The sequence below is a fragment of the Marmota flaviventris genome, chromosome 4 (genome assembly GCF_047511675.1).
Source record: "Marmota flaviventris isolate mMarFla1 chromosome 4, mMarFla1.hap1, whole genome shotgun sequence".
Lineage (NCBI taxonomy): Eukaryota > Metazoa > Chordata > Mammalia > Rodentia > Sciuridae > Marmota > Marmota flaviventris.
The window spans coordinates 118,082,557-118,098,946 of NC_092501.1; the positions used below are offsets into that span (position 1 = coordinate 118,082,557).

At 30.9% G+C, this 16,390-nt stretch overlaps 1 non-coding gene across 1 annotated transcript; it reads left to right on the top strand.

Moving 5' to 3' along the window:
- Positions 1 to 2,120: 2,120 nt before the first annotated feature.
- Positions 2,121 to 2,227, top strand: LOC114087506 (U6 spliceosomal RNA). The gene has a single exon (XR_003581841.1). It is a non-coding gene; the product is annotated as a U6 spliceosomal RNA (small nuclear RNA).
- Positions 2,228 to 16,390: the final 14,163 nt, after the last annotated feature.

Sequence of the window (16,390 nt, forward strand, 5' to 3'; positions counted from 1 at the left end):
TTGCCGTACATTTATCTGCAAATGCCATGATTTTATTCTTTTATTGCTGAGTAATATTCCATAGTGTACATATGCCACCTTCTTTTTATCCATTCATCTACTGAAGGGCATCTTGTTGGTTCCATAGTTTAGCTATTGTGAATTGTGCTGCTATAAATATTGACGTGGCTGTGTTCCTGTAGTATGCTATTTTGAAGTCCTTTGAGTATAGACCAAGGAGAGGGATAGCTGGGTCAAATGGTGATTCCATTCCTAGTTTTCCAAGGAATCTCCATATTGCTTTCCATATTGGCTGCATCAATTTACAGTCCCACCAGCAATGTATGAGTGTACCTTTTTCCCCACATCCTCGCCAACACTTATTGTTGTTTGTCTTCATAATAGCTGCCATTCTGACTGAAGTGAGATGATATCTTATAGTAGTTTTGATTTACATTTCTCTAATTGCTAGAGATGATGAACATTTTTTTCATATATTTGTTGATTGATTGATTTGTGCTTAGCTTTTTGAGTTCTTTATATACCCTAGAGATTAGTGCTCTATCTGATGTGTGAGATGTAAAAATTTGCTCCCAAGTTGTAGGTTCTCTATTAACCTCTATTTAATCACAAATGAATATTATTTAGTCTAAATTTTGTAAAAAGGAGGAAAAGCAAAATAATATGAACATTTTCCATATGAAATCCACATCAAGAAACAAATGAGAATTTTTATTCCTAGAGCAATACAATAATTTCTTCATTTAAATTGAGCATAAAAGTTTTGTCTCCTCTGTTATCTTTATGGAACGTGATTAGATAACACTGAAGTCTTTTCTAACTATGACTTTATTCCATGCACACTGACAAATAGAAAATGATTCTTTATCTTCTCTCTCACCAAGCCCATACAACAACTAGAAAATGGAGTTTTTATTTCACTTAATGATATTGTTAGGGATCACTAAGTATCAATTTGTAAATCAATCTTTATTTGTAATTTTTCAACTTTCCTGATATTGATATCACTATTTATGTGTTTAAATACAAAGAAGCAAAATTACGGAAACTGCATTATAATAAAAAAACATTATAAAATGACTCTTCAAAAACACTTACATTTTCAAATATGCTTTTAATTGCTCCACAGTCTTTAGTTATTTATCCTTGAATGATTTTATAGCCAATATCTTGAAAGTAAGAAAGTATTTACTGAATAGCAATTTAAATGGCTCCTGTGTATCATTAAATCAGGTTCTGCTTTAAGAATAATTAATCTTCATGCCCTTAGGATACATTATCAGGTTTAAGGTATATCACTAGTGCTAACACTGTGCCCACACTTTTATTGTTTAAGACTTTGGGTTGATTATCAATAAATGGAAAAGGACATAGAAGCAACATAGTAATATAGCTTTCATTTATTCTGCTTTGGCTATTCTCTCAACAATGGAAGAAAACAGTTCATTTCACATGTTCTCATTTCATGCTGGTGATTGCAATTTATTTACAAGTGAGGGAAAGATATTTTTATGTACAAATATATGAACATGCACAAGACACTCTATATATGAATTCATCAAGTCTGTATATCCTTTCACACATAAACCATAAGAATTTACATCGAAACAAATTAAATAGAGAAGGGATTTAGCAAAATACTGATTTTCTGTACTTGTTCATTGTAAGATAATTTATCTCCAAAATATAAAAAAGCACCTCATATAAAATAGATTTTTGTTTTTTATTTTCTAGTAAACTGTGAAATGCAGTACCTGAAACATCTAACATGCAACTTAGATATTGCTCTATGATGTGACCCTGAAGCATAATTTTATATCTCTTTCAAGAACTATATATCACTATTCTATAGAAAGTGAAAATAAAAGTTGTATGATTGTCTACACAATATTATCAGCTCTACAAATATCTGAAATTAGCTTGAGTTGCTAGTTCCCTGAGACCAATGTGTTAATATTTAATGTTTTTGAGAGGGAAAACTAAAAGACAGATGAAATTGAAATTTATCTCCTTTGAGGGATTTATAACCTAATAGACATTTAAGTAATTTAGGACATGTTTTGGAATCTCTTAGGGAAGAGAAGGATCGCAAAATTGAGATATAATAAAAAAAGTTAGGGGTACTTGCTTTAGCAGCACATATACTAAAACTGGAATGATACAGAGAGGGTTAACATGGTCCCTGCACAAGAATGACATACAAATTCATAAGGCATTCAATACTTTTTTGATAGTGTGATTATATTTCAATAAAATCTTACTTCTTTATTCAACTGACAGCTGCTTTCTTCATTAGATAATGAAAACATGTAAAAGTAAGTTTTGTTCAGAGATTAACAAAGTTAAGAAATTATTATATTAAAAAGGGGAAATCAAGTCTGCAGAATAAAAAAAAATTAGTAATAACACGTGTCCATTTATTTGAAAAACAGTTGAAACACAATTAGCTTAGAACTCATTCATCAAATATTTATTGAATCCCTGATATGTTCCATGTTATATATTGTGAGTACAACATGGAGGAAAGTACACATGGCTTTATGTTCAGTGGAAATTGTCAGATAAAGACAAACAACTCATTTGCAAAATAAATTAATAAATTTGAAAACTACGCTATAAAAATAAATGATTGGTTATAAAATAAATCAAGAAAACAAACACATCAAGTAGTACTTAAGGAAGGAGGTATGTTAAAGTGTTTGCTGTAGGATGTTTACTTTTACCTGTTTCACTCCATTTATTAGATCTAACCAGTGCAATCAGATAAAAAGAATAAACGAAGAGTATCAAACTGGAAAAGAGGGAATCAAATTGTCATTATTTTATTGTGATATGATCTTATACAAAGAGCAATGAGAGAGAAGGAAGAAATTTTTAAAAATCTGAACTGGAAAAAGGAAATGAAATTATAACTGTTAACATATGATCACACAGATAGAAAAATCCAAGAACTCCACCAAAAAAAGTATTAGAAATAAAAAAAAAAACAAATTAAACAAATTTTCAGAATACAAAATTAACATACAAAAATAATTTGTCATACATCAAGAGCAGATTATTTGAAAAAGAAATCAAGAAATTAAACTCATTTATAACAGGTAAATAAATGCCTAGAAATTATTTAAATTCAAAGGCCAAAAATGTTTATGAACATTAATTATAAAATATTGATGAAATAAATTGAAGAGGACACAAGTTAAATGTGGTGGCACATGCTTGTGGTCTCAGATAATCAGGAGGCTTGTGAAGCAGATCATTTGAGCCCAGGAGAGTGAGTTTAGTCTGGGCAACATCATGAAAGACCCCCCGCCCCATATCAAAAACAAAATGAAACACACAAACAAAAACCCTGAGCCCACCTACAATAACAACAATGAAGTTAAAGAATGCACAAAAATAAGAAAGAAATTCTGCATCCATTTTTTGACAAAATCAATATAATGAAAATATTCATATGACCCAAAGCAATCTATATGTTCAGTGCATTCCCTGTAAAAAAGACAATGAAGTTATTCATAAAACTAAAAATACCACATGAACACGTGCAAACACAAACACACACAAACACATCAATGGAATAAAATAGAAAGCCAGGAAATAAAGCCTCACATCTTCAGACAATAGATCATTTACAAAAGTACTAACTACACACATTAGGGGAAAGGATAGTCTTTTCAAAAACGGTGTTAAGAAAATTGGAGTCTACATGCACAATAATGAAACTAGCTACCTGTTTCTTACCATTTGTAAAAATCAATCAAAATGAAATAAAAAGTTAAGTTTAAAACATGAAACTCTGAAACTACTAGAAAAACATAAGGGAGCCAGGTGCGGTGGTACATTCCTGTAATTTCATCTACTTGGGAGTCTGAGGCAGGAGGATTGCAAGTTCTAGGCTAGTCGCAGAAACTTACCAAGACCCTAAGGAACTATTGAAGATCCTGACTCAAAATAAAATTAAACAATAAATAAGTAAAATGAGGCTGAGAAAATAGCTGAGTGGAAGAGCAAACCTAGATTTAATCACAGTACCAAACAAAATAAAACAAAACAAACAACAAAAAAAAAACAACAAACTGAAAACAAAGGGGAAATGCTTCAGAACATTAGCATGAACAAGAATTTATTTGGAATAAGACATGAAAAACAAATAAAGCAAAATAGCCAGATGAAATTACATATAGCTACAAAGTTTTTCACAGCAAAGAAAACAATCAACAAACTGACAATCTAAATTCTAGGAGAAAAGATTTGCTAAATATTCATGCGGCAAGAAAATAATCAGAAAACATAAGAAACTCAAATAATTCAATATAATAATAATAATAATAATAATAATAATAATAATAAATGAACAATAACCTAAATAGGAATTTCTTGATAAAAGTTGTACAGATGACCAACTGGTATATGAAATAGAGTTCAACATCACTAGTTACCAGGAAAATATAAATCAAAACTGCAATGAGATATTATCTCCCTCCAGGTAGAATGGCTGTTAGCAAAAAGACAAAAATAAAATTCTGAGGAGGGTATTGAGAAAAAGGGTCCCTTATCCATTACAGCCATTGTAAAAAACATTATGAAGTTTCCTTAAGTAATTAAAAATGGAACAATGGTAAGACACAGCAATCCACTATTGAGCATATATCCTTAAGAAAATAAAATCAGTATGTTGAAGAAATATCTATAATTCATTGTTCATTTCAACATGATTTTAAACAGCCAGGAAATAAAAGAACTTAAGTATCAATCAACTGATTAATGAATAAATAAAATGAGATATTGATGAATAATGAAGTATCATTCAGCTAATGAAAAGAATAAAGAATTAATATTTTTAACAACATAGAATCGGAGGATAAACCAGGCACAAAAACACAAGTACAACATGATCTAATTCATATGTGAAGTTTGTGATCTCATAGAAATTAAAAATAATATGAATCTCCTAGGGAGTGGGATGAGGAAAGGATAGAGACAAACTGACAAATGAGTATCGAGTTTGATAGGAGAACTCCATTCTGGTCTGTTGAATAGCTACTTTTACAGTTGTGTGTTGGAGTGATAGCATAATTGAATCTAGGTTTAGTCAAATTTTTCTGTATTCAAACAAGAAATCTCAGGCCAACAAGCCCCTACCATATATTTGTGTTCCAGGATGCTACTTCTTTCAAATTAATCTAAGTGTTTTTCTCAATTTCAGTCACTGAGTTTCTTTCTTTTCTTTTTTTTTAATCTTTCTTAAATGTGAAAATTTCCCAATTACTATTTTAGCTCCGTTATGTCTTCCTCTATGCTCAATATCCAGTCCAAATAATTCAATATACATTATTTATTGTGTAAATATGAACAGTTCACATCTATACACACTAGTTTTGAATTTTGTTCATGTTTGTCTAGGACCAGTTGAACAATTGTCTAAAGGTATCTTCATCCCTTTTCTTTGACATAACAAAATATCTGAGACTGAGTAACTTCATGAAGATGAGTGCTTTATTTAGCTCACAGTTCTGGAGATTCAAGGGCATGGCACCAACATGGGTTCACAACCGGTGAAAAACTTGTGGTTGATGGGAGCACAAGGGAGTGGAGACAATATTTTAAAACAGGAAGTCAGAGTAAAATTAAGGGCTCTGTTGCCTTGAACTGCCCAACCGTCGATTCAAGTTCCCAGGCTGGGCAGTAAGGGGATGGAGAAAAGACAAACAGACACACAGAGAAAAACTAAGTCTAGGTAGTTGACTACAACCCTGGTAGGGGAGTAGTAAAACACAACAAAATCAGCACATTTATTACATAGGTATAAACTTCAAAAGAATTTATTGTGAGAAAGTTTTTCAGTGTAAGCAGAACCAAGGTCAAGAGTATGAGCAGCTTGATTATGATTATCACCTTGTGCCCATAACTTTCTTCTCAGGAGCAGCTGGCATTTGAATCCAAGGTCAAGAACTAAATAGCTCCATGGTTGGCACAGAACTTCCTATGGAACCAGACATCACATAGCAAACTGGGCAGGCTCAAATGGATGGTTTCTAACAGAGATTTGCAAGAAAGGCATCACCTCTGTCACAGAACAGTTCAAGACCCATATATAATTCAGATGCTGCTCCTGACACTCAGTATCAAGTTTTTGTGATAAACTGCACTCTCATAAGAATTTATTTCAGAAAATCTGCCTTTTTTTTTTCCAAATGTCAGGTTTTTCATTGACCCTTGGAGGACAAACTACATCTTAATCATGGCAATGGATATTACTGTTTGTCCACAGGTAATACTAAAACAAAATTAGCATATCTACACTTTTTTCATCTACACGTCCTCAGTGTATGCATATGTGGTATGTGCACATATGGGCATATGCGCTTGCACATACACACACACACACACACACACAAGCACATGATTTTGCTCTATTTTATTTTCAGGTACTGCCATGATTCCATTCTCCAAAAAAACTTCTAGCAGCCATTCTAAATTCTTACATCTTACTTCCTACCCTTCCCCATGCACAAGTATACACACCCATATTTTTTAAAATTCTTAACTAGTGAAATTACTATTAAATATTTCTGATTTTAGTTCTTAGTATTCATAAAGAAAAATTATTATAATAAATTTAATTGGGCTTTCTGCTATGACTTCTTTCTCCCATTCTCTTACTTACCTCTAATCAGCAATTCCTTTACCAGGCAGTGTAATATTTTCAAATGTGAATCTGATAATTGATTTCATGTTTACTCCTTGGATAAAATTTTATATATTATCATCTGGTTTAGAGAGATATAATTGAAATGATTAAATATACATTATATATTTATATAGATTATATAAATTATATGATTAAAAATGCTACCAACTGCTTTGGTCTTAGAATAAAATGTTTGAAATAAATAAATAAATTTACATATTAAAATATAATTTGTATATTTAAATATACTCCAAATATATTACTATGCAATATATGGTAGGATATGTCTTACTATATTATATATTGTTTGTGAAAATTAAATTTTTAAAACCTTAATTTTAAAGGTTGAATCTATCTGAATAATCATACTTTATTATTTCATGTATTTCTCATAGTTCTAAAATTTATTCTATAACACTAGATGTTCAGATTTATAATGCAATAAATAAAAAATTGAATACTATGCACTGTGTCACTACAAAATAAATTATTTAGAGTTGTTGGAAGAAAATATTCTCTCAGTTCATTATTGGATATTTATTCATAGAATTTGCTTCTTAATGCCATAATTTCAACAAGTATTTAATAAAATGCTTTTAAAAACCTCAGAAGTAAGTGAAAATTTGAATACAGTATTCAAAATAGATTGTTTCTATTTTTAGGTATTGTTATGCTTTGGATCTAGCATGTACTCCAAAGTTCATGTGTAGTAGGCTTGATTTCCAAAGCAGCAGTGATAAGACTTGGGAAGAGACTGAATCATGAGGGTTCTAAATAAACTCAAAATGGATTAATCTCCCAATGGAGTCATAAATTAACAATCTGTTGGGAGGTGGTAGAAACTTCAGGAGATGAGGCTTACTTGAAAGTAGTAGGTCACTGGAGGGCAAGACTTTTTAGGATATATCTTCTCCACTGGTTTCTGCCTTACCCTCTGCCTTCTTTTGACTCCCAGTTTCCATGAGATGAACATTTTTTTTTGCCAAACCTTTTCACCATGATATTTTATCTCATCACAAGTCCAAAGAAATAAAGCTAAGTTATTACAAAATGAAACTTCCAAAGCCATGAGCGAAGATATAACTTTCTTTCTTTAAGTTAACTTCTTCAAGTATTTTCTCACTGAAAAGCTAACACGGATACATATACAATAAGAGGTATCGCAACAGTTTCAAGTATCTTAGCTACATTTATAATATTAACTTGCAAAAAATAAGAGAACCATTAAAAATTATGAGAAAAATCACTGAAAGCACATCAAGATATGAAGACTAACACACAGAGACAAGCCCATGATATAATCATGTGATATTCAACTAATGTGCCAAAAACATATGTTGGAGAAAGAAAGACTTTTTAACATCAATGCTGGCAAAACTCTATATCCATATATAAGAGACTGAAACTAGATTCCTTTCTTTCACCTGTCACAAAAGTCAAATCATTATGGATCAAAGATCTAGGAATTACACCAGAAGCTTTGCAACTGCTAGAATCAAACAAACTACTACTGTGACATACTGACACTGGCACTGACTTCTGTAACAAGACCCCTAAAGCTCAAGAAATCAAGAATGAATAAGTGAGATGGCATCAAATTTAAAAGCTTTTACACAGCAAAGGAAACAAGAGCATGAAGAGATAGCTTACAGAATGGGAGAAAATCTTTGCCAACAAGGGATTAATATTCAGAATACATAAAGAACTCAAAAAGCATAGCATCAAAACACAACACGAAGAAACAAACAACAACAACAACAACAAAAAAAAAACAGTAAATAAATGGGCAGAAGAACTCAACACATACCAAAGAAGAAATACAAATGGCCAACAAATATATGAAAAAAATGTTCAACATCCCCATCAATCAAGGAAATGCAAATCAAATCTATATTGAGACTTCATCTCACTCCAGTTAGAATGGAAAGCATCAAGAGTCAAAATAAAAATGAATGTCAGTGAGATTATGGCAGAAAAGATACAGTCATATATTGGTGGGACTGCCAATTTTTACAATCACTTTGGAAAATTATAAAAATTCCTCAAAGAATAGGAATGGAACCATAAGACCCAGCTATCCTACTCCTTGGTATTTATCCAAAAGAACACAAATCAACATACTATAGAGATACAGGCTCATTGATGTTTTTGGCAATGTAATTCACAATAGCCAAGTTATGGAACCAGACCAGGTGCCTGTCAAAAGATAAATGAATAAACACAATGTTGTATATCTACAAAATGGAGACATAAAGAGGAATGAAACTGTGGCATTTGCTGGCAAATGGATGGAACTGAGAATATCATGCTAAGTGAAGTAAGCCAGACTCATAAAGGAGAGGGAAAAAAGTTTTCTTTCATATGCAGAAGGTGTAGCAAATAAGGGGAATAAAAGGAGGGTTGATTCCGTGAAAACAGAAGAGAGATCAATGGAGTAGAGGAAGGCTATAAAGAAAGAGGGAAGAGGGATGAAAAAAAAGGAGGAACTGCAGAATAATATAGACCAAATAATGCCATGTACATATAAGAATATACCACAGTATATTTGATCTTTATGTACGTCTATGAATTGCCAATTTTAAAAAAAGAATAAGTAATTACAAAGAAGACCAGTAAGATAGAGAAGGTGAAACAGTGAGTGGGAGAACCTGAGGGAAAGAGGAAGTACTAGGGATTTAAATGGAGTCAATTATAGTTCATACATGTATGAAATGTCAAAATGAACCATACTCTTACGTATTATTACAATTCATTAATAAAGGGCTGAGATTGTGGCTCAGGGGCAGAGTGCTTGCCTCACACATGTGAGGCACTGGGTTTTATCCTCAGCATGACATAAAATTAAATAAACAAAATAAAGATATTGTGTCCAAGTATAATTAAAACTGTAGTTTTTTAAAAAGACATAAAATAGGATTGAAGTTTACATTTCAGTGTAATGGTCCTAAAGAATTTTTCTTTATTTTGCTAAGAGAAAGTCTGAAAAAAGGGTAAATCAGAAGAAATAGCACAATAAATTAACTTGATATGAAGAGGAGATTGGAAACAAAATATTTTGTATTATCTCATAAGGAAAACTATATATTTTGGAGCTGTAAACAAGAAAAAAAGATCAAAATAACTCTTTTCATATTAAATGATTAAATATTAAAAATAAAGTTTTGGAAGGCGTTTTTGACTAAAAGAATAAAAGTATTTTGTGAGGACAGTTAAACAGCATTGAAGACAGTTCAAATATTTTAAGCTAAGTTTTATTTAATGTATCATATTTATGTTAATAAATTAAAATATCTGTAATGTACAACAATATGTCTTTATATATAAATGTATAACTAAAAGTAAATGAATATATATATATATATATATATATATATATATATATAGCACACAGAGACACACATACACACACAATACACACATACACATATATCCTTAATCCAAAGGCATCATCTTGCAAATGTAGGAAATGAATATGTCATAATTTGAGTTATAGAATACTGTAGATTATAGTTTACTGTTGGATTATAAAATATAATTATAATGGATATGGATATAAGCTATAGTAAATATAGAATATAATCACACAACATACTATAGTGGATTACAGAATACTATAGATTATAGTTCTCATGCTAAAGTTGTACCAAAGCAATAGGTACCTCCATAGTTAATAATAAAATAAAATTAAATGCTTAAAAATCAGAACTCAAATTTTAATCTTTTAGAATATGTAGATAGACAATATCTGTATATATGAGTGAACAATTAAAACATCAATGATAAATACTAATGTTGCATTAATGTTTAATGTTGCATACTGGTATTTGTTAATTTATGCACTATATAGCTGGGTTTGAATGGAGTATAGTTTTATTCAGAATGTTAAATGGAATAATTGCAAAATTATCATAAAAATGTACCATGAAAAAATATACTCTGAGAATATGAGTATTACACAATAGTGTAATTATAAACATTTTATGAAAATACTAATCTAATTATCCAATTAGAATCATGTTAGAGAAAAGGTCACTTATTAGACCATGATTTTTTTTTTTTTTTACTTTTTCCAATTATTAGATAATTTTCCACATATGAAGAATGCTTAAACTCCATGGACATTGGGAGTCAAGCAGCAAACTTTTTCTCATGAATTATCACCCAGTCCCAAGTCTTCCTGAAAGGTAAAAGTATTTTAATGTGTTTCCAACTGCAAGAAGCCTTATAGCAAGGTTAGAGGCAATCCTCAGAGTTGCCTATAACAATCTTCTCTTCCAACTTGCTGGCTAAGGCCTGACTGCAGGAAAATTGTGGTTTTGATGAGAGAAAGCAGCTGTGTTCCCTTGAGGCACTGTCAGGAAACCTTGCTAGCAGAGGCAATATCTTATCTCCTAGGACAAACCCAGAGAACACTACTTTCAATGTATGGCTTCAAGGATTTTAAAGTTGTCTTAGAATTTACATATGCATAATATTTTTCTTTGGAAAGTCCAGTTCTATAAGTAGTCTATTGTTTTGTAAATTACCAAATATATAAAATAAAGAGGGTGATTTAAATGCCACATAAATTAGTTTATTCATATTAAAAATATGTGTAATAACACCTATGTTATTAATTGATACACAGAAATTGCTCAGGATATTGCATGCACATATTAAAAAATAACCCATTATTATTAGTTATTGCCATAAATACATGCACTGTATATATTTATAATATACGTGTAATATGTGGGTAGTAATATATATATAGGTATATGACACAGCATTGGTTTATGAATAAATCAGTAATTTATAGAATATAAAGCAATTTCAAACAGCCTATTAAGACAAACATGTTTATAAAAGTTCTTAGACTGCGATAGAAAAAAAGTTTAAGAAAAATAATAAAATAGTTAAATTGTTTCTTGGACAATTCTATGAGTATAGAATTCCAAGGTCCAAGGATAGAATCCCAATGTCTCATAGAAAATAGGTAAGATGAGGCAAGGCATAGTGAACAAAGTGTAGCACTAGACAGGTTACAAGGTTATGGACTGAAATTAACCCAATGTTTCAATTCAGAGCACATTTACTGCAGTTTGGAGTTATAAAAGTCTTACAAGTTTGTTTCAATCAACAAAATGAAAAATATCATAAAATCTAAATTTACTTCAATACTAGGAATGGCTGTTGAACCCACATTTACAGCAAGTAGGCATGGGGACTCTTTATACCTCCAAGGTCAAAAATCATCTTGGGTCATGAACTGAGGAGATTCATTTTCAATTTGGCAAACTAACTAAGGTAAACTATGAGAAAAAATGTTTTCAAAAATTAATTTCTTTTCATGAGTATTTTTTGAACTAAACATGCAATTATATCATCGCTTTTATATTTATTTGTAATTTACTGAAGAAGTAGCTGGAAAAGTGATTCAGGTTTGCTTCACAAAACAATCAGACAATAGACTTCTATAAATGTCAGGGTAGTGACATTAAATTAAATCTTTCATACTCAGTATCAAAATGTACTTAAACTTTGTACCTAACATTTATGAAATAGCTCTCTAAATGTCTTTTCATTCTAGGGTAACATGGTGTTCTTTGTAAATAACTCCCTACATCAGACAGAGGATTTCAGGTTTAGCCTTCTTCATGCAATTGAATTATTATTAGGATGAGTGGTGTATTTTGAAGCAAATATTTTGTAGGTTTCACTGAAAAAATGTTTGAAGTTACAAAATGTTAAATCAGTTTTTCAAAAATGTGTGTATTTCATAACAATTTACATTTATTTCAATTAATTTTTTATTAAGATCCCATGAGCTTTGAATTATAATAGTAGCCATTATCTATGACTTTGACTCAAGGAATTCTACTTATTTGAAATTCTAGATTCTATTTTCTAATCTTCTTTGAGGACTACAAGGGAGGTTTATAAGTTAGGAAAATCTTTCTACTCCCTTTGCCCCAGGGTTTTGTCTGTCAGGGTAATTTACTTTGTTTTGTTAACTAAATGAAGAAAGTAAAACAATTTGTAGCACATAACAAAAATCAAAATGAATCTTCATCAAATATTGAAGTAGAATCTCAAATGTGGTATGTTTCTGTATGAAGTATATGTATGAGAAATAGATGATTTTTGAATATTGTTTGTTTTAGTTTTTTAGCATTTCAAGGCTGATAAAATGCCTATGAATAAGAATTGTGGCTCAAATAATTAGTAGAATGCTATGATTTGGATATGAGGTGTCCCCCCAAATCTCACATGTAAGGCAATGCAAGAAGGTTTGGAGGAGAAATTATTGGCTATAGCCTTAACCTAATCAGTGAATCAGTCCCTGGTGGAATTAACTGAGTGATGACTAGAGGCAGGTGGGGAGTGGCTGGGGAAAGTGGTTCATTGGGGGCGTGGCTATGGGCTATATATTTTGTATCTTGAGAGTGGAGTCTCTCTGCTTTCTGATTGCCGTCTGCTTCCCTCTGCCACACTCTTCTGCCATCAGCCTTACCTTGATCCCAGAGGAATGGAGCCTGCTGTCTATGGACTAAGACCTTTGAAACTGTGAGCCCTCAAATATACTCTTCCTCCTCTACAGTTGTACTGGTCTGGTCTTTTATTCACAGCAGTGAAAGAGCTGATTAAAACATAATATTTCTAATTATTTGAGCCACAAACATAATTAGAATATAGGTTTTTACCAACAATATCTCAGATCAATTTGTCAAGCTCAATGATAGGTAAGAGTATGTCAGAGATATAAAGATATATTGAGAAACACTAGTTTTGAAGTGAATGGACTTGTGTTAAATTTATTATTCTTTTAAGCTATGAAACATTTTGATAATGTATTTCAATTTTAATTTCTTTCCCTATCTAATGTGAAGAATAATTTAGCTTCAGTTATTATTATAATTGTGATAATTATTATTCATTCCAGTTTTCTAGACCTCTTGTAAGCAATGGTCAATGATAAGCTAAAATGACCTTTCTAATTTCATGGCTCCAAATAGTTGTGCCCAATCTGGACTTTTACTGGGCAAAAAAAGTGGCCTAAGGGGATTGCTCTTGTCTTAAGCCACAGAGCTAGTTCATTGCTGGAAGATTATAAACCACTTAGATGAATTACAAAAACAAGAAACTTAATAACCAAACAAGTTTTTTCAGGGAGAACTGTATTTTTTCATTGCATCAAAAAAGGGAACATTACTCCTATTTCATTAGCATAGAATTAATATATCTCTGGTATAATGCCTCTTGAATAGACTGGCATATTTTCTGAAAAGACAATGTGAAATGTATGATCTGGATTATAATTACTTTATAAATGTAATTCCAAAACTGGGCCACAAGTGGACCTTCTGTTGTCATCACAAAGGAGGACCTTGTTTAATCTTTTTGTAATGCTGTATGTCAGCTTCAGTGGATGCCTTTTGCTGAATACACCAAATATAACTGGCTATATCAATGGTGCTCAAATATTCAGTTGCCTGTTGGGTTTTGATATATTTATTTGAAAAATGTCACACAAGGTGAACCATAACTAAGGCCAGCAGGGCAAAGGCAGAAGTTTTACATGATGACATTAATGTAACAATGAGACATCTGCAGTGATTTTATGGCTCTAGAATAGAACTAAATTCTGACTTTAAAAAAGCAAGCAAATTAAGGGCATATTTAAACGATTCAATCTGACACATTAAACTGTATAAATTAATACTTTTTCAAACTAAGATTTATTACTTGTGCATTGAAAAATTAAATATATGAAAATTTCTGTTCTTAATAAACATTTATATAATAATATTCATTAATTATTACTATTAATGTAAGTGGAAAAATTATTTTAAATATAATAAGTATTTCTGGAAAACAGGCTATGAGTTATAGAAAAATATACACAATGGAATTTTCTCAGCATTAAAAAAGAACAAAATCATGGCATTTGCAAGTTAATGGATGGCAAAGGAGAAGATAATGCTAAGTGAAGTTAGTCAATCCCAAAAAAACAAATGCCGAATTTTTTTTTTTTTTTTTTTTTGATATAAGGAGGTTGACTCATAGAGGGGTAGGGAGGGAGAGCATGGGAGATTTAGATTAATTCTGGATAAGGAAGAGGGATAGGAAGGAAAGGGAGGGGGTTGGGGATTAGCAAGGATGGTGGAATGTGATGGATATCATTGTACAAAGTACATGTATGAAGACTTGAATTGGGTGTTAACATACTTTATATATAAACAGAGATATAAAAAATTATGGTATATATGTGTATTAAGAATTATAATGCAAAAAAAGTACATGTATAAAGGCATAAATTGACGGAACATACTTTTATATACAGGGATACAAAAAATTGTGCTCTATATATGTAATAAGAATTGTAGGGCTAGGGTTGTAGCTCAGTGGTAGAGCACTTTCCTAGCATGTGTGAGGCACTGGGTTCGATTCTCAGCACCACATATAAATAACTGAATAAATAAATAAAGGTCCATCAACAAGTTAAAAAATATTTTTAAAAAAGAATTGTAATGCATTCCACTGCTGTAGTGATTTAAAAAAAAATATAATAAAATCAATTAAAAAAGAAAAATAAACCCAGAAATGAAATGAATTTTTAAGGAGAAATCAAAGAAGTATATATGAAACTACCAGATAACCATTGTCATATATATAAAATAGCTAAAAGAAAAAATATATAAATCATTGTTTAACAAACTACCCCTAAATCTAGTGGCTTTAAATGATAACTTATTAATTCTTCCGGTTGACCTAAGTTACCTAAATAGTTATTCTACTATTCTTGCCTGAACTTACAAATGCACCAGAAGGCACCAGAGGTTGGCTATAGACTGGGATTGGATGGCAGTATTCAATTGAAAAGGTGAGCCTCTCTCCACAAGTTCTATTCTCAGTATGTTTCACATTCTAGCTAGTATTTCTCACTGAACCTCAAATAGCAATGAATAGGACATCTTTAACTATAAATGGTCCTTTTCTAATGAAGACAAAAGTGGTAAACTTTGAGCTACTTAAAACCATGAGTAACATCTACGATTGATTAGATTCTATAACCCCAGCATGGATTTATGTCACTGTGTATAACATTATGTTTTTTTTCACCTGAACTCAAAGTTATAAAATCTATCACAAAAAATTTCAAAACTTTAGTTTTGATGAATTTTAAAAAAATCATTCAAAGTTGGAAAGGCAGTTTTGGGAAGGAAAAAAACTGACACCAGGTTTGGGCATTCTGCTCTCAAAGAAAATCATTAAATATAATTACATTATAAAAGAAATGTATTCTGAACTATCCTGCATATGTAATTTAGTTGCTTTCTCCCAAAATTTTTGAGAACTTTACTTATTCTCATACAAATCTATATATTATCATTCTTGATGTATGATATTATCATTATCACTCCATTTCTGATTAATCTAATTTGAAAACTCAGATTCATAATTTGGCATGTACCAATTTATAGAACAAGTAAAATAACACATATGAGATAATTTTTGAAATCACATTGAAATATTTAACATTAAAACTTGTTACACATAGAATAAATAATTAAAAACATCCTAAAATATTCCTGTTTTTTTTTTCTTTTGGCATAAAACCATTTTTTTTAATACAGTCATGAAGCTGCAAAGGAAGCCACTATTGGCTAATAGAATAGACAGTAACTGGGAATCAATAGTCATGGGTTACAGGCAGCA